Source organism: Humulus lupulus, chromosome X, assembly GCF_963169125.1.
Source record: "Humulus lupulus chromosome X, drHumLupu1.1, whole genome shotgun sequence".
Lineage (NCBI taxonomy): Eukaryota > Viridiplantae > Streptophyta > Magnoliopsida > Rosales > Cannabaceae > Humulus > Humulus lupulus.
In genome coordinates this window covers 183,138,461-183,159,865 of record NC_084802.1, presented here as the reverse complement: position 1 = coordinate 183,159,865, position 21,405 = coordinate 183,138,461, and positions in this window count along the sequence as shown.

Here is a 21,405-nt window from a genome sequence, read left to right as displayed (position 1 = left end):
CTTTGGTGAATTGGAGATTTCACCAATTTCTCTGAAATGTATTACACTGGTGTTCAACTCGTTCGATATTTCTCCCCAAGAGATCTCATGGGTAAATGCTTCTATTGGAGTTGAAACGGAGCCTTAATTCAACATTTGAAAAAAATTTACCCTTTTTGTTGGAAATTTTCACAAGTTTTTGCCTTATATTCGTACATCTCTCAGTATTTTGATAGTATCACCCTCTATACACCTCAGATATACACGTTATTTTATACATAGAAGCCTGAGACATAAAACTATAACTTTCGTGCCCATGACCCTCGCATATTTTTTACTATTCACTTTCAAAACATTGCTCGAATTCATATTAGAGAAATAGAAGATTTCTGAATGGGGTACCCCTTTGGTGAATTGGAGATTTCACCAATGTCTCCGAAATGTATTACACTGGTGTTCAACTCGTTCGATATTTCTCCCCAAGAGATCTCATGGGTAAATGCTTCTATTGGAGTTGAAATGGAGCCTTAATTCAACATTTGAAAAAAAATTGCCCTTTTTGTTGGAAATTTTCACAAGTTTTTGCCTTATATTCGTACATCTCTTAGTATTTTGATAGTATCACCCTCTATACACCTCAGATATACACGTTATTTTATACATAGAAGCCTGAGACATAAAACTATAACTTTCGTGCCCATGACCCTCGCATATTTTTTACTATTCACTTTCAAAACATTGCTCGAATTCATATTAGAGAAATAGAAGATTTCTGAATGGGGTACCCCTTTGGTGAATTGGAGATTTCACCAATGTCTCCGAAATGTATTACACTGGTGTTCAACTCGTTCGATATTTCTCCCCAAGAGATCTCATGGGTAAATGCTTCTATTGGAGTTGAAATGGAGCCTTAATTCAACATTTGAAAAAAAATTGCCCTTTTTGTTGGAAATTTTCACAAGTTTTTGCCTTATATTCGTACATCTCTTAGTATTTTAATAGTATCACCCTCTATACACCTCGGATATACACGTTATTTTATACATAGAAGCCTGAGACATAAAGCTATAACTTTCGTGCCCATGACCCTCGCATATTTTTTACTATTCACTTTCAAAACATTGCTCGAATTCATATTAGAGAAATAGAAGATTTCTGAATGGGGTACCCCTTTGGTGAATTGGAGATTTCACCAATTTCTCTGAAATGTATTACACTGGTGTTCAACTCGTTCGATATTTCTCCCCAAGAGATCTCATGGGTAAATGCTTCTATTGGAGTTGAAACGGAGCCTTAATTCAACATTTGAAAAAAATTTACCCTTTTTGTTGGAAATTTTCACAAGTTTTTGCCTTATATTCGTACATCTCTCAGTATTTTGATAGTATCACCCTCTATACACCTCGGATATACACGTTATTTTATACATAGAAACCTAAGACATAAAGCTATAACTTTCGTGCCCATGACCCTCGCATATTTTTTACTATTCACTTTCAAAACATTGCTCGAATTCATATTAGAGAAATAGAAGATTTCTGAATGGGGTACCCCTTTGGTGAATTGGAGATTTCACCAATTTCTCCGAAATGTATTACACTGGTGTTCAACTCGTTCGATATTTCTCCCCAAGAGATCTCATGGGTAAATGCTTCTATTGGAGTTGAAACGGAGCCTTAATTCAACATTTGAAAAAAAATTACCCTTTTTGTTGGAAATTTTCACAAGTTTTTGCCTTATATTCGTACATCTCTCAGTATTTTGATAGTATCACAATCTAAACACCTCGGATTTACACGATATTTAATACATAGAAGCCTAAGACATAAAGCTATAACTTTCGTGCCCATGACCCTCGCATATTTTTTACTATTCACTTTCAAAACATTGCTCGAATTCATATTAGAGAAATAGAAGATTTCTGAATGGGGTACCCCTTTGGTGAATTGGAGATTTCACCAATGTCTCCGAAATGTATTACACTGGTGTTCAACTCGTTCGATATTTCTCCCCAAGAGATCTCATGGGTAAATGCTTCTATTGGAGTTGAAATGGAGCCTTAATTCAACATTTGAAAAAAAATTGCCCTTTTTGTTGGAAATTTTCACAAGTTTTTGCCTTATATTCGTACATCTCTTAGTATTTTAATAGTATCACCCTCTATACACCTCGGATATACACGTTATTTTATACATAGAAGCCTGAGACATAAAGCTATAACTTTCGTGCCCATGACCCTCGCATATTTTTTACTATTCACTTTCAAAACATTGCTCGAATTCATATTAGAGAAATAGAAGATTTCTGAATGGGGTACCCCTTTGGTGAATTGGAGATTTCACCAATTTCTCCGAAATGTATTACACTGGTGTTCAACTCGTTCGATATTTCTCCCCAAGAGATCTCACGGGTAAATGCTTCTATTGGAGTTGAAACGGAGCCTTAATTCAACATTTGAAAAAAAATTACCCTTTTTGTTGGAAATTTTCACAAGTTTTTGCCTTATATTCGTACATCTCTCAGTATTTTGATAGTATCACAATCTAAACACCTCGGATATACACGTTATTTTATACATAGAAGCCTGAGACATAAAGCTATAACTTTCGTGCCCATGACCCTCGCATATTTTTTACTATTCACTTTCAAAACATTGCTCGAATTCATATTAGAGAAATAGAAGATTTCTGAATGGGGTACCCCTTTGGTGAATTGGAGATTTCACCAATTTCTCTGAAATGTATTACACTGGTGTTCAACTCGTTCGATATTTCTCCCCAAGAGATCTCATGGGTAAATGCTTCTATTGGAGTTGAAACGGAGCCTTAATTCAACATTTGAAAAAAATTTACCCTTTTTGTTGGAAATTTTCACAAGTTTTTGCCTTATATTCGTACATCTCTCAGTATTTTGATAGTATCACCCTCTATACACCTCGGATATACACGTTATTTTATCCATAGAAGCCTAAGACATAAAGCTATAACTTTCGTGCCCATGACCCTCGCATATTTTTTACTATTCACTTTCAAAACATTGCTCGAATTCATATTATAGAAATAGAAGATTTCTGAATGGGGTACCCCTTTGGTGAATTGGAGATTTCACCAATTTCTCCGAAATGTATTACACTGGTGTTCAACTCGTTCGATATTTCTCCCCAAGAGATCTCATGGGTAAATGCTTCTATTGGAGTTGAAACGGAGCCTTAATTCAACATTTGAAAAAAATTTACCCTTTTTGTTGGAAATTTTCACAAGTTTTTGCCTTATATTCGTACATCTCTCTGTATTTTGATAGTATCACCCTCTAAACACCTCGGATATACATGATATTTTATACATAGAAGCCTAGGACATAAAGCTATAACTTTCGTGCCCATGACCCTCGCATATTTTTTACTATTCACTTTCAAAACATTGCTCGAATTCATATTAGAGAAATCGAAGATTTCTGAAAGGGGTTCCCCTTTGGTGAATTGGAGATTTCACCAATTTCTCCGAAATGTATTACACTGGTGTTCAACTCATTCGATATTTCTCCCCAAGAGATCTCATGGGTAAATGCTTCTATTGGAGTTGAAACGGAGCCTTAATTCAACATTTGAAAAAAATTTACCCTTTTTGTTGGAAATTTTCACAAGTTTTTGCCTTATATTCGTACATCTCTCAGTATTTTGATAGTATCACCCTCTATACACCTCGGATATACACGTTATTTTATACATAGAAACCTAAGACATAAAGCTATAACTTTCGTGCCCATGACCCTCGCATATTTTTTACTATTCACTTTCAAAACATTGCTCGAATTCATATTAGAGAAATAGAAGATTTCTGAATGGGGTACCCCTTTGGTGAATTGGAGATTTCACCAATTTCTCCGAAATGTATTACACTGGTGTTCAACTCGTTCGATATTTCTCCCCAAGAGATCTCATGGGTAAATGCTTCTATTGGAGTTGAAACGGAGCCTTAATTCAACATTTGAAAAAAAATTACCCTTTTTGTTGGAAATTTTCACAAGTTTTTGCCTTATATTCGTACATCTCTCAGTATTTTGATAGTATCACAATCTAAACACCTCGGATTTACACGATATTTAATACATAGAAGCCTAAGACATAAAGCTATAACTTTCGTGCCCATGACCCTCGCATATTTTTTACTATTCACTTTCAAAACATTGCTCGAATTCATATTAGAGAAATAGAAGATTTCTGAATGGGGTACCCCTTTGGTGAATTGGAGATTTCACCAATGTCTCCGAAATGTATTACACTGGTGTTCAACTCGTTCGATATTTCTCCCCAAGAGATCTCATGGGTAAATGCTTCTATTGGAGTTGAAATGGAGCCTTAATTCAACATTTGAAAAAAAATTGCCCTTTTTGTTGGAAATTTTCACAAGTTTTTGCCTTATATTCGTACATCTCTTAGTATTTTAATAGTATCACCCTCTATACACCTCGGATATACACGTTATTTTATACATAGAAGCCTGAGACATAAAGCTATAACTTTCGTGCCCATGACCCTCGCATATTTTTTACTATTCACTTTCAAAACATTGCTCGAATTCATATTAGAGAAATAGAAGATTTCTGAATGGGGTACCCCTTTGGTGAATTGGAGATTTCACCAATTTCTCCGAAATGTATTACACTGGTGTTCAACTCGTTCGATATTTCTCCCCAAGAGATCTCACGGGTAAATGCTTCTATTGGAGTTGAAACGGAGCCTTAATTCAACATTTGAAAAAAAATTACCCTTTTTGTTGGAAATTTTCACAAGTTTTTGCCTTATATTCGTACATCTCTCAGTATTTTGATAGTATCACAATCTAAACACCTCGGATATACACGTTATTTTATACATAGAAGCCTGAGACATAAAGCTATAACTTTCGTGCCCATGACCCTCGCATATTTTTTACTATTCACTTTCAAAACATTGCTCGAATTCATATTAGAGAAATAGAAGATTTCTGAATGGGGTACCCCTTTGGTGAATTGGAGATTTCACCAATTTCTCTGAAATGTATTACACTGGTGTTCAACTCGTTCGATATTTCTCCCCAAGAGATCTCATGGGTAAATGCTTCTATTGGAGTTGAAACGGAGCCTTAATTCAACATTTGAAAAAAATTTACCCTTTTTGTTGGAAATTTTCACAAGTTTTTGCCTTATATTCGTACATCTCTCAGTATTTTGATAGTATCACCCTCTATACACCTCGGATATACACGTTATTTTATCCATAGAAGCCTAAGACATAAAGCTATAACTTTCGTGCCCATGACCCTCGCATATTTTTTACTATTCACTTTCAAAACATTGCTCGAATTCATATTATAGAAATAGAAGATTTCTGAATGGGGTACCCCTTTGGTGAATTGGAGATTTCACCAATTTCTCCGAAATGTATTACACTGGTGTTCAACTCGTTCGATATTTCTCCCCAAGAGATCTCATGGGTAAATGCTTCTATTGGAGTTGAAACGGAGCCTTAATTCAACATTTGAAAAAAATTTACCCTTTTTGTTGGAAATTTTCACAAGTTTTTGCCTTATATTCGTACATCTCTCTGTATTTTGATAGTATCACCCTCTAAACACCTCGGATATACATGATATTTTATACATAGAAGCCTAGGACATAAAGCTATAACTTTCGTGCCCATGACCCTCGCATATTTTTTACTATTCACTTTCAAAACATTGCTCGAATTCATATTAGAGAAATCGAAGATTTCTGAAAGGGGTTCCCCTTTGGTGAATTGGAGATTTCACCAATTTCTCCGAAATGTATTACACTGGTGTTCAACTCATTCGATATTTCTCCCCAAGAGATCTCATGGGTAAATGCTTCTATTGGAGTTGAAATGGAGCCTTAATTCAACATTTGAAAAAAAATTGCCCTTTTTGTTGGAAATTTTCATAAGTTTTTGCCTTTTATTCGTACATCTCTCTGTATTTTGATAGTATCACCCTCTAAACACCTCGGATATACATGATATTTTATACATAGAAGCCTAGGACATAAAGCTATAACTTTCGTGCCCATGACCCTCGCATATTTTTTACTATTCACTTTCAAAACATTGCTCGAATTCATATTATAGAAATCGAAGATTTCTCAAATGGGTACCCCTTTGGTGAATTGGAGATTTCACCAATTTCTCCGAAATGTATTACACTGGTGTTCAACTCGTTCGATATTTCTCTCCAAGAGATATCATGGGTAAATGCATCTATTGGATTTGAAACGGAGCATTAATTCAACATTTGAAAAAAAATTACCCTTTTTGTTGGAAATTTTCACAAGTTTTTGCCTTATATTCGTACATCTCTTAGTATTTTAATAGTATCACCCTCTATACACCTCGGATATACACGTTATTTTATACATAGAAGCCTGAGACATAAAGCTATAACTTTTGTGCCCATGACCCTCGCATATTTTTTACTATTCACTTTCAAAACATTGCTCGAATTCATATTAGAGAAATAGAAGATTTCTGAATGGGGTACCCCTTTGGTGAATTGGAGATTTCACCAATTTCTCTGAAATGTATTACACTGGTGTTCAACTCGTTCGATATTTCTCCCCAAGAGATCTCATGGGTAAATGCTTCTATTGGAGTTGAAACGGAGCCTTAATTCAACATTTGAAAAAAATTTACCCTTTTTGTTGGAAATTTTCACAAGTTTTTGCCTTATATTCGTACATCTCTCAGTATTTTGATAGTATCACCCTCTATACACCTCGGATATACACGTTATTTTATACATAGAAGACTAAGACAGAAAGCTATAACTTTCGTGCCCATGACCCTCGCATATTTTTTACTATTCATTTTCAAAACATTGCTCGAATTCATATTAGAGAAATAGAAGATTTCTGAATGGGGTACCCCTTTGGTGAATTGGAGATTTCACCAATTTCTCCGAAATGTATTACACTGGTGTTCAACTCGTTCGATATTTCTCCCCAAGAGATCTCATGGGTAAATGCTTCTATTGGAGTTGAAATGGAGCCTTAATTCAACATTTGAAAAAAAATTGCCCTTTTTGTTGGAAATTTTCACAAGTTTTTGCCTTATATTCGTACATCTCTCAGTATTTTGATAGTATCACCCTCTATACACCTCAGATATACACGTTATTTTATACATAGAAGCCTGAGACATAAAACTATAACTTTCGTGCCCATGACCCTCGCATATTTTTTACTATTCACTTTCAAAACATTGCTCGAATTCATATTAGAGAAATAGAAGATTTCTGAATGGGGTACCCCTTTGGTGAATTGGAGATTTCACCAATGTCTCCGAAATGTATTACACTGGTGTTCAACTCGTTCGATATTTCTCCCCAAGAGATCTCATGGGTAAATGCTTCTATTGGAGTTGAAACGGAGCCTTAATTCAACATTTGAAAAAAAATTACCCTTTTTGTTGGAAATTTTCACAAGTTTTTGCCTTATATTCGTACATCTCTCAGTATTTTGATAGTATCACCCTCTATACACCTCGGATATACACGTTATTTTATACATAGAAGCCTAAGACATAAAGCTATAACTTTCGTGCCCATGACCCTCGCATATTTTTTACTATTCACTTTCAAAACATTGCTCGAATTCATATTAGAGAAATCGAAGATTTCTCAAATGGGTTCCCCTTTGGTGAATTGGAGATTTCACCAATTTCTCCGAAATGTATTACACTGGTGTTCAACTCGTTCGATATTTCTCCCCAAGAGATCTCACGGGTAAATGCTTCTATTGGAGTTAAAACGGAGCCTTAATTCAACATTTGAAAAAAAATTACCCTTTTTGTTGGGAATTTTCACAAGTTTTTGCCTTATATTCGTACATCTCTCAGTATTTTGATAGTATCACCCTCTATACACCTCAGATATACACGTTATTTTATACATAGAAGCCTGAGACATAAAACTATAACTTTCGTGCCCATGACCCTCGCATATTTTTTACTATTCACTTTCAAAACATTGCTCGAATTCATATTAGAGAAATAGAAGATTTCTGAATGGGGTACCCCTTTGGTGAATTGGAGATTTCACCAATGTCTCCGAAATGTATTACACTGGTGTTCAACTCGTTCGATATTTCTCCCCAAGAGATCTCATGGGTAAATGCTTCTATTGGAGTTGAAACGGAGCCTTAATTCAACATTTGAAAAAAAATTACCCTTTTTGTTGGAAATTTTCACAAGTTTCTGCCTTATATTCGTACATCTCTCAGTATTTTGATAGTATCACAATCTAAACACCTCGGATTTACACGATATTTAATACATAGAAGCCTAAGACATAAAGCTATAACTTTCGTGCCCATGACCCTCGCATATTTTTTACTATTCACTTTCAAAACATTGCTCGAATTCATATTAGAGAAATAGAAGATTTCTGAATGGGGTACCCCTTTGGTGAATTGGAGATTTCACCAATGTCTCCGAAATGTATTACACTGGTGTTCAACTCGTTCGATATTTCTCCCCAAGAGATCTCATGGGTAAATGCTTCTATTGGAGTTGAAACGGAACCTTAATTCAACATTTGAAAAAAAATTACCCTTTTTGTTGGAAATTTTCACAAGTTTTTGCCTTATATTCGTACATCTCTCAGTATTTTGATAGTATCACCCTCTATACACTTCGGATATACACGTTATTTTATACATAGAAGCCTAAGACATAAAGCTATAACTTTCGTGCCCATGACCCTCGCATATTTTTTACTATTCACTTTCAAAACATTGCTCGAATTCATATTAGAGAAATAGAAGATTTCTGAATGGGGTACCCCTTTGGTGAATTGGAGATTTCACCAATGTCTCCGAAATGTATTACACTGGTGTTCAACTCGTTCGATATTTCTCCCCAAGAGATCTCATGGGTAAATGCTTCTATCGGAGTTGAAACGGAGCCTTAATTCAACATTTGAAAAAAAATTACCCTTTTTGTTGGAAATTTTCACAAGTTTTTGCCTTATATTCGTACATCTCTCAGTATTTTGATAGTATCACCCTCTAAACACCTCGGATATACCCGATATTTTATACATAGAAGCCTAGGACATAAAGCTATAACTTTCGTGCCCATGACCCTCGCATATTTTTTACTATTCACTTTCAAAACATTGCTCGAATTCATATTAGAGAAATCGAAGATTTCTGAAAGGGGTACCCCTTTGGTGAATTGGAGATTTAACCAATTTCTCCGAAATGTATTACACTGGTGTTCAACTCGTTCGATATTTCTCCCCAAGAGATCTCACGGGTAAATGCTTCTATTGGAGTTGAAACGGAGCCTTAATTCAACATTTGAAAAAATATTCCCCTTTTAGTTGGCAATTTTCACAAGTTTTTGCCTTATATTCGTACATCTCTCTGTATTTTGATAGTATCACCCTCTAAACACCTCCGATATACACGATATTTTATACATAGAAGCCTGAGACATAAAGCTATAACTTTCGTGCCCATGACCCTCGCATATTTTTTACTATTCACTTTCAAAACATTGCTCGAATTCATATTAGAGAAATCGAAGATTTCTCAAAGGGGTACCCCTTTGGTGAATTGGAGATTTCACCAATTTCTCCGAAATGTATTACACTGGTGTTCAACTCGTTCGATATTTCTCCCCAAGAGATCTCATGGGTAAATGCTTCTATTGGAGTTGAAACGGAGCCTTAATTCAACATTTGAAAAAAAATTACCCTTTTTGTTGGAAATTTTCACAAGTTTTTGCCTTATATTCGTACATCTCTCAGTATTTTGATAGTATCACAATCTAAACACCTCGGATTTACACGATATTTAATACATAGAAGCCTAAGACATAAAGCTATAACTTTCGTGCCCATGACCCTCGCATATTTTTTACTATTCACTTTCAAAACATTGCTCGAATTCATATTAGAGAAATAGAAGATTTCTGAATGGGGTACCCCTTTGGTGAATTGGAGATTTCACCAATGTCTCCGAAATGTATTACACTGGTGTTCAACTCGTTCGATATTTCTCCCCAAGAGATCTCATGGGTAAATGCTTCTATTGGAGTTGAAACGGAGCCTTAATTCAACATTTGAAAAAAAATTACCCTTTTTGTTGGAAATTTTCACAAGTTTTTGCCTTATATTCGTACATCTCTCAGTATTTTGATAGTATCACCCTCTATACACTTCGGATATACACGTTATTTTATACATAGAAGCCTAAGACATAAAGCTATAACTTTCGTGCCCATGACCCTCGCATATTTTTTACTATTCACTTTCAAAACATTGCTCGAATTCATATTAGAGAAATAGAAGATTTCTGAATGGGGTACCCCTTTGGTGAATTGGAGATTTCACCAATGTCTCCGAAATGTATTACACTGGTGTTCAACTCGTTCGATATTTCTCCCCAAGAGATCTCATGGGTAAATGCTTCTATTGGAGTTGAAACGGAGCCTTAATTCAACATTTGAAAAAAAATTACCCTTTTTGTTGGAAATTTTCACAAGTTTTTGCCTTATATTCGTACATCTCTCAGTATTTTGATAGTATCACCCTCTATACACCTCGGATATACACGTTATTTTATACATAGAAGCCTAGGACATAAAGCTATAACTTTCATGCCGATGACCCTCGCATATTTTTTACTATTCACTTTCAAAACATTGCTCGAATTCATATTAGAGAAATCGAAGATTTCTCAAATGGGTACCCCTTTGGTGAATTGGAGATTTCACCAATTTCTCCGAAATGTATTACACTGGTGTTCAACTCGTTCGATATTTCTCCCCAAGATATCTCACGGGTAAATGCTTCTATTGGAGTTAAAACGGAGCCTTAATTCAACATTTGAAAAAAAATTACCCTTTTTGTTGGAAATTTTCACAAGTTTTTGCCTTATATTCGTACATCTCTCAGTATTTTGATAGTATCACCCTCTATACACCTCAGATATACACGTTATTTTATACATAGAAGCCTGAGACATAAAACTATATCTTTCGTGCCCATGACCCTCGCATATTTTTTACTATTCACTTTCAAAACATTGCTCGAATTCATATTAGAGAAATAGAAGATTTCTGAATGGGGTACCCCTTTGGTGAATTGGAGATTTCACCAATGTCTCCGAAATGTATTACACTGGTGTTCAACTCGTTCGATATTTCTCCCCAAGAGATCTCATGGGTAAATGCTTCTATCGGAGTTGAAACGGAGCCTTAATTCAACATTTGAAAAAAAATTACCCTTTTTGTTGGAAATTTTCACAAGTTTTTGCCTTATATTCGTACATCTCTCAGTATTTTGATAGTATCACCCTCTAAACACCTCGGATATGCCCGATATTTTATACATAGAAGCCTAGGACATAAAGCTATAACTTTCGTGCCCATGACCCTCGCATATTTTTTACTATTCACTTTCAAAACATTGCTCGAATTCATATTAGAGAAATCGAAGATTTCTGAAAGGGGTACCCCTTTGGTGAATTGGAGATTTAACCAATTTCTCCGAAATGTATTACACTGGTGTTCAACTCGTTCGATATTTCTCCCCAAGAGATCTCACGGGTAAATGCTTCTATTGGAGTTGAAACGGAGCCTTAATTCAACATTTGAAAAAATATTCCCCTTTTAGTTGGCAATTTTCACAAGTTTTTGCCTTATATTCGTACATCTCTCTGTATTTTGATAGTATCACCCTCTAAACACCTCGGATATACACGATATTTTATACATAGAAGCCTGAGACATAAAGCTATAACTTTCGTGCCCATGACCCTCGCATATTTTTTACTATTCACTTTCAAAACATTGCTCGAATTCATATTAGAGAAATCGAAGATTTCTCAAAGGGGTACCCCTTTGGTGAATTGGAGATTTCACCAATTTCTCCGAAATGTATTACACTGGTGTTCAACTCGTTCGATATTTCTCCCCAAGAGATCTCATGGGTAAATGCTTCTATTGGAGTTGAAACGGAGCCTTAATTCAACATTTGAAAAAAAATTACCCTTTTTGTTGGAAATTTTCACAAGTTTTTGCCTTATATTCGTACATCTCTCTGTATTTTGATAGTATCACCCTCTATACACCTCGGATATACACGTTATTTTATACATAGAAGCCTAAGACATAAAGCTATAACTTTCGTGCCCATGACCCTCGCATATTTTTTACTATTCACTTTCAAAACATTGCTCGAATTCATATTAGAGAAATAGAAGATTTCTGAATGGGGTACCCCTTTGGTGAATTGGAGATTTCACCAATGTCTCCGAAATGTATTACACTGGTGTTCAACTCGTTCGATATTTCTCCCCAAGAGATCTCATGGGTAAATGCTTCTATTGGAGTTGAAACGGAGCCTTAATTCAACATTTGAAAAAAAATTACCCTTTTTGTTGGAAATTTTCACAAGTTTTTGCCTTATATTCGTACATCTCTCAGTATTTTGATAGTATCACAATCTAAACACCTCGGATTTACACGATATTTAATACATAGAAGCCTAAGACATAAAGCTATAACTTTCGTGCCCATGACCCTCGCATATTTTTTACTATTCACTTTCAAAACATTGCTCGAATTCATATTAGAGAAATAGAAGATTTCTGAATGGGGTACCCCTTTGGTGAATTGGAGATTTCACCAATTTCTCCGAAATGTATTACACTGGTGTTCAACTCGTTCGATATTTCTCCCCAAGAGATCTCATGGGTAAATGCTTCTATCGGAGTTGAAACGGAGCCTTAATTCAACATTTGAAAAAAAATTACCCTATTTGTTGGAAATTTTCACAAGTTTTTGCCTTATATTCGTACATCTCTCTGTATTTTGATAGTATCACCCTCTATACACCTCGGATATACACGTTATTTTATACATAGAAGCCTAAGACATAAAGCTATAACTTTCGTGCCCATGACCCTCGCATATTTTTTACTATTCACTTTCAAAACATTGCTCGAATTCATATTAGAGAAATAGAAGATTTCTGAATGGGGTACCCCTTTGGTGAATTGGAGATTTCACCAATGTCTCCGAAATGTATTACACTGGTGTTCAACTCGTTCGATATTTCTCCCCAAGAGATCTCATGGGTAAATGCTTCTATCGGAGTTGAAACGGAGCCTTAATTCAACATTTGAAAAAAAATTACCCTTTTTGTTGGAAATTTTCACAAGTTTTTGCCTTATATTCGTACATCTCTCAGTATTTTGATAGTATCACCCTCTAAACACCTCGGATATGCCCGATATTTTATACATAGAAGCCTAGGACATAAAGCTATAACTTTCGTGCCCATGACCCTCGCATATTTTTTACTATTCACTTTCAAAACATTGCTCGAATTCATATTAGAGAAATCGAAGATTTCTGAAAGGGGTACCCCTTTGGTGAATTGGAGATTTAACCAATTTCTCCGAAATGTATTACACTGGTGTTCAACTCGTTCGATATTTCTCCCCAAGAGATCTCACGGGTAAATGCTTCTATTGGAGTTGAAACGGAGCCTTAATTCAACATTTGAAAAAATATTCCCCTTTTAGTTGGCAATTTTCACAAGTTTTTGCCTTATATTCGTACATCTCTCTGTATTTTGATAGTATCACCCTCTAAACACCTCGGATATACACGATATTTTATACATAGAAGCCTGAGACATAAAGCTATAACTTTCGTGCCCATGACCCTCGCATATTTTTTACTATTCACTTTCAAAACATTGCTCGAATTCATATTAGAGAAATCGAAGATTTCTCAAAGGGGTACCCCTTTGGTGAATTGGAGATTTCACCAATTTCTCCGAAATGTATTACACTGGTGTTCAACTCGTTCGATATTTCTCCCCAAGAGATCTCATGGGTAAATGCTTCTATTGGAGTTGAAACGGAGCCTTAATTCAACATTTGAAAAAAAATTACCCTTTTTGTTGGAAATTTTCACAAGTTTTTGCCTTATATTCGTACATCTCTCTGTATTTTGATAGTATCACCCTCTATACACCTCGGATATACACGTTATTTTATACATAGAAGCCTAAGACATAAAGCTATAACTTTCGTGCCCATGACCCTCGCATATTTTTTACTATTCACTTTCAAAACATTGCTCGAATTCATATTAGAGAAATAGAAGATTTCTGAATGGGGTACCCCTTTGGTGAATTGGAGATTTCACCAATGTCTCCGAAATGTATTACACTGGTGTTCAACTCGTTCGATATTTCTCCCCAAGAGATCTCATGGGTAAATGCTTCTATTGGAGTTGAAACGGAGCCTTAATTCAACATTTGAAAAAAAATTACCCTTTTTGTTGGAAATTTTCACAAGTTTTTGCCTTATATTCGTACATCTCTCAGTATTTTGATAGTATCACAATCTAAACACCTCGGATTTACACGATATTTAATACATAGAAGCCTAAGACATAAAGCTATAACTTTCGTGCCCATGACCCTCGCATATTTTTTACTATTCACTTTCAAAACATTGCTCGAATTCATATTAGAGAAATAGAAGATTTCTGAATGGGGTACCCCTTTGGTGAATTGGAGATTTCACCAATTTCTCCGAAATGTATTACACTGGTGTTCAACTCGTTCGATATTTCTCCCCAAGAGATCTCATGGGTAAATGCTTCTATCGGAGTTGAAACGGAGCCTTAATTCAACATTTGAAAAAAAATTACCCTTTTTGTTGGAAATTTTCACAAGTTTTTGCCTTATATTCGTACATCTCTCTGTATTTTGATAGTATCACCCTCTATACACCTCGGATATACACGTTATTTTATACATAGAAGCCTAAGACATAAAGCTATAACTTTCGTGCCCATGACCCTCGCATATTTTTTACTATTCACTTTCAAAACATTGCTCGAATTCATATTAGAGAAATAGAAGATTTCTGAATGGGGTACCCCTTTGGTGAATTGGAGATTTCACCAATGTCTCCGAAATGTATTACACTGGTGTTCAACTCGTTCGATATTTCTCCCCAAGAGATCTCATGGGTAAATGCTTCTATTGGAGTTGAAACGGAGCCTTAATTCAACATTTGAAAAAAAATTACCCTTTTTGTTGGAAATTTTCACAAGTTTTTGCCTTATATTCGTACATCTCTCAGTATTTTGATAGTATCACAATCTAAACACCTCGGATTTACACGATATTTAATACATAGAAGCCTAAGATATAAAGCTATAACTTTCGTGCCCATGACCCTCGCATATTTTTTACTATTCACTTTCAAAACATTGCTCGAATTCATATTAGAGAAATAGAAGATTTCTGAATGGGGTACCCCTTTGGTGAATTGGAGATTTCACCAATTTCTCCGAAATGTATTACACTGGTGTTCAACTCGTTCGATATTTCTCCCCAAGAGATCTCATGGGTAAATGCTTCTATCGGAGTTGAAACGGAGCCTTAATTCAACATTTGAAAAAAAATTACCCTTTTTGTTGGAAATTTTCACAAGTTTTTGCCTTATATTCGTACATCTCTCAGTATTTTGATAGTATCACCCTCTAAACACCTCGGATATACCCGATATTTTATACATAGAAGCCTAGGACATAAAGCTATAACTTTCGTGCCCATGACCCTTGCATATTTTTTACTATTCACTTTCAAAACATTGCTCGAATTCATATTAGAGAAATCGAAGATTTCTGAAAGGGGTACCCCTTTGGTGAATTGGAGATTTAACCAATTTCTCCGAAATGTATTACACTGGTGTTCAACTCGTTCGATATTTCTCCCCAAGAGATCTCACGGGTAAATGCTTCTATTGGAGTTGAAACGGAGCCTTAATTCAACATTTGAAAAAATATTCCCCTTTTAGTTGGCAATTTTCACAAGTTTTTGCCTAATATTCGTACATCTCTCAGTATTTTGATAGTATCACCCTCTATACACCTCGGATATACACGTTATTTTATACATAGAAGCCTGAGACATAAAGCTATAACTTTCGTGCCCATGACCCTCGCATATTTTTTACTATTCACTTTCAAAACATTGCTCGAATTCATATTAGAGAAATAGAAGATTTCTGAATGGGGTACCCCTTTGGTGAATTGGAGATTTCACCAATTTCTCCGAAATGTATTACACTGGTGTTCAACTAGTTCGATATTTCTCCCCAAGAGATCTCACGGGTAAATGCTTCTATTGGAGTTAAAACGGAGCCTTAATTCAACATTTGAAAAAAAAATTACCCTTTTTGTTGGAAATTTTCACAAGTTTTTGCCTTATATTCGTACATCTCTCAGTATTTTGATAGTATCACACTCTAAACACCTCGGATATACCCGATATTTTATACATAGAAGCCTAGGACATAAAGCTATAACTTTCGTGCCCATGACCCTCGCATATTTTTTACTATTCACTTTCAAAACATTGCTCGAATTCATATTAGAGAAATCGAAGATTTCTGAAAGGGGTACCCCTTTGGTGAATTGGAGATTTAACCAATTTCTCCGAAATGAATTACACTGGTGTTCAACTCGTTCGATATTTCTCCCCAAGAGATCTCATGGGTAAATGCTTCTATTGGAGTTGAAACGGAGCCTTAATTCAACATTTGAAAAAAAATTACCCTTTTTGTTGGAAATTTTCACAAGTTTTTGCCTTATATTCGTACATCTCTCAGTATTTTGATAGTATCACCCTCTATACACCTCGGATATACACGTTATTTTATACATAGAAGCCTAAGACATAAAGCTATAACTTTCGTGCCCATGACCCTCGCATATTTTTTACTATTCACTTTCAAAACATTGCTCGAATTCATATTAGAGAAATAGAAGATTTCTGAATGGGGTACCCCTTTGGTGAATTGGAGATTTCACCAATGTCTCCGAAATGTATTACACTGGTGTTCAACTCGTTCGATATTTCTCCCCAAGAGATCTCATGGGTAAATGCTTCTATTGGAGTTGAAACGGAGCCTTAATTCAACATTTGAAAAAAAATTACCCTTTTTGTTGGAAATTTTCACAAGTTTTTGCCTTATATTCGTACATCTCTCAGTATTTTGATAGTATCACAATCTAAACTCCTCGGATTTACACGATATTTAATACATAGAAGCCTAGGACATAAAGCTATAACTTTCGTGCCCATGACCCTCGCATATTTTTTACTATTCACTTTTAAAACATTGCTCGAATTCATATTAGAGAAATCGAAGATTTCTGAAAGGGGTACCCCTTTGGTGAATTGGAGATTTCACCAATTTCTCCGAAATGTATTACAATGGTGTTCAACTCGTTCGATATTTCTCCCCAAGAGATCTCATGGGTAAATGCTTCTATCGGAGTTGAAACGGAGCCTTAATTCAACATTTGAAAAAAAATTACCCTTTTTGTTGGAAATTTTCACAAGTTTTTGCCTTATATTCGTACATCTCTCAGTATTTTGATAGTATCACCCTCTAAACACCTCGGATATACCCGATATTTTATACATAGAAGCCTAGGACATAAAGCTATAACTTTCGTGCCCATGACCCTCGCATATTTTTTACTATTCACTTTCAAAACATTGCTCGAATTCATATTAGAGAAATCGAAGATTTCTGAAAGGGGTACCCCTTTGGTGAATTGGAGATTTAACCAATTTCTCCGAAATGTATTACACTGGTGTTCAACTCGTTCGATATTTCTCCCCAAGAGATCTCATGGGTAAATGCTTCTATCGGAGTTGAAACGGAGCCTTAATTCAACATTTGAAAAAAAATTACCCTTTTTGTTGGAAATTTTCACAAGTTTTTGCCTTATATTCGTACATCTCTCAGTATTTTGATAGTATCACCCTCTAAACACCTCGGATATACCCGATATTTTATACATAGAAGCCTAGGACATAAAGCTATAACTTTCGTGCCCATGACCCTCGCATATTTTTTACTATTCACTTTCAAAACATTGCTCGAATTCATATTAGAGAAATCGAAGATTTCTGAAAGGGGTACCCCTTTGGTGAATTGGAGATTTAACCAATTTCTCCGAAATGTATTACACTGGTGTTCAACTCGTTCGATATTTCTCCCCAAGAGATCTCACGGGTAAATGCTTCTATTGGAGTTGAAACGGAGCCTTAATTCAACATTTGAAAAAATATTCCCCTTTTAGTTGGCAATTTTCACAAGTTTTTGCCTTATATTCGTACATCTCTCTGTAGTTTGATAGTATCACCCTCTAAACACCTCGGATATACACGATATTTTATACATAGAAGCCTGAGACATAAAGCTATAACTTTCGTGCCCATGACCCTCGCATATTTTTTACTATTCACTTTCAAAACATTGCTCGAATTCATATTAGAGAAATCGAAGATTTCTGAAAGGGGTACCCCTTTGGTGAATTGGAGATTTCACCAATTTCTCCGAAATGTATTACACTGGTGTTCAACTCGTTCGATATTTCTCCCCAAGAGATCTCATGGGTAAATGCTTCTATTGGAGTTGAAACGGAGCCTTAATTCAACATTTGAAAAAAAATTACCCTTTTTGTTGGAAATTTTCACAAGTTTTTGCCTTATATTCGTACATCTCTCTGTAGTTTGATAGTATCACCCTCTAAACACCTCGGATATACACGATATTTTATACATAGAAGCCTGAGACATAAAGCTATAACTTTCGTGCCCATGACCCTCGCATATTTTTTACTATTCACTTTCAAAACATTGCTCGAATTCATATTAGAGAAATCGAAGATTTCTGAAAGGGGTACCCTTTTGGTGAATTGGAGATTTCACCAATTTCTCCGAAATGTATTACACTGGTGTTCAACTCGTTCGATATTTCTCCCCAAGAGATCTCATGGGTAAATGCTTCTATTGGAGTTGAAACGGAGCCTTAATTCAACATTTGAAAAAAAATTACCCTTTTTGTTGGAAATTTTCACAAGTTTTTGCCTTATATTCGTACATCTCTCTGTATTTTGATAGTATCACCTTCTAAACACCTCGGATATACATGATATTTTATACATAGAAGCCTAGGACATAAAGCTATAACTTTCGTGCCCATGACCCTCGCATATTTTTTATTATTCACTTTCAAAACATTGCTCGAATTCATATTAGAGAAATAGAAGATTTCTGAATGGGGTACCCCTTTGGTGAATTGGAGATTTCACCAATTTCTCCGAAATGTATTACACTGGTGTTCAACTCGTTCGATATTTCTCCCCAAGAGATCTCATGGGTAAATGCTTCTATTGGAGTTGAAACGGAGCCTTAATTCAACATTTGAAAAAAATTTACCCTTTTTGTTGGAAATTTTCACAAGTTTTTGCCTAATATTCGTACATCTCTCAGTATTTTGATAGTATCACCCTCTATACACCTCGGATATACACGTTATTTTATACATGGAAGCCTGAGACATAAAGCTATAACTTTCGTGCCCATGACCCTCGCATATTTTTTACTATTCACTTTCAAAACATTGCTCGAATTCATATTAGAGAAATAGAAGATTTCTGAATGGGGTACCCCTTTGGTGAATTGGAGATTTCACCAATTTCTCCGAAATGTATTACACTGGTGTTCAACTAGTTCGATATTTCTCCCCAAGAGATCTCACGGGTAAATGCTTCTATTGGAGTTCAAACGGAGCCTTAATTCAACATTTGAAAAAAAAATTACCCTTTTTGTTGGAAATTTTCACAAGTTTTTGCCTTATATTCGTACATCTCTCAGTATTTTGATAGTATCACCCTCTAAACACCTCGGATATACCCGATATTTTATACATAGAAGCCTAGGACATAAAGCTATAACTTTCGTGCCCATGACCCTTGCATATTTTTTACTATTCACTTTCAAAACATTGCTCGAATTCATATTAGAGAAATCGAAGATTTCTGAAAGGGGTACCCCTTTGGTGAATTGGAGATTTAACCAATTTCTCCGAAATGTATTACACTGGTGTTCAACTCGTTCGATATTTCTCCCCAAGAGATCTCACGGGTAAATGCTTCTATTGGAGTTGAAACGGAGCCTTAATTCAACATTTGAAAAAATATTCCCCTTTTAGTTGGCAATTTTCACAAGTTTTTGCCTAATATTCGTACATCTCTCAGTATTTTGATAGTATCACCCTCTAAACACCTCGGATATACACGATATTTTATAAATAGAAGCCTAAGACATAAAGCTATAACTTTCGTGCCCATGACCCTCGCATATTTTTTACTATTCACTTTCAAAACATTACTCGAATTCATATTAGAGAAATCGAAGATTTCTGAAAGGGGTACCCCTTTGGTGAATTGGAGATTTCACCAATTTCTCCGAAATGTATTACACTGGTGTTCAACTCGTTCGATATTTCTCCCCAAGAGATCTCATGGGTAAATGCTTCTATTGGAGTTCAAACGGAGCCTTAATTCAACATTTGAAAAAAAAATTACCCTTTTTGTTGGAAATTTTCACAAGTTTTTGCCTTATATTCGTACATCTCTCAGTATTTTGATAGTATCACCCTCTAAACACCTCGGATATACACGATATTTTATAAATAGAAGCCTAAGACATAAAGCTATAACTTTCGTGCCCATGACCCTCGCATATTTTTTACTATTCACTTTCAAAACATTACTCGAATTCATATTAGAGAAATCGAAGATTTCTGAAAGGGGTACCCCTTTGGTGAATTGGAGATTTCACCAATTTCTCCGAAATGTATTACACTGGTGTTCAACTCGTTCGATATTTCTCCCCAAGAGATCTCATGGGTAAATGCTTCTATTGGAGTTGAAACGGAGCCTTAATTCAACATTTGAAAAAAAATTACCCTTTTTGTTGGAAATTTTCACAAGTTTTTGCCTTATATTCGTACATCTCTCAGTATTTTGATAGTATCACCCTCTATACACCTCGGATATACACGTTATTTTATACATAGAAGCCTGAGACATAAAGCTATTACTTTCGTGCCCATCACCCTCGCATATTTTTTACTATTCACTTTCAAAACATTGCTCGAATTCATATTAGAGAAATAGAAGATTTCTAAATGGGGTACCCCTTTGGTGAATTGGAGATTTCACCAATTTCTCCGAAATGTATTACACTGGTGTTCAACTCGTTCGATATTTCTCCCCAAGAGATCTCACGGGTAAATGCTTCTATTGGAGTTGAAACGGAGCGTTAATTCAACATTTGAAAAAAAATTACCCTTTTTGTTGGAAATTTTCACAAGTTTTTGCCTTTTATTCGTACATCTCTTAGTATTTTGATAGTATCACCCTCTAAATACCTCGGATATACACGATATTTAATACATAGAAGGCTGAGACATAAAGCTATAACTTTCGTGCCCATGACCCTCGCATATTTTTACTATTCACTTTCAAAACATTGC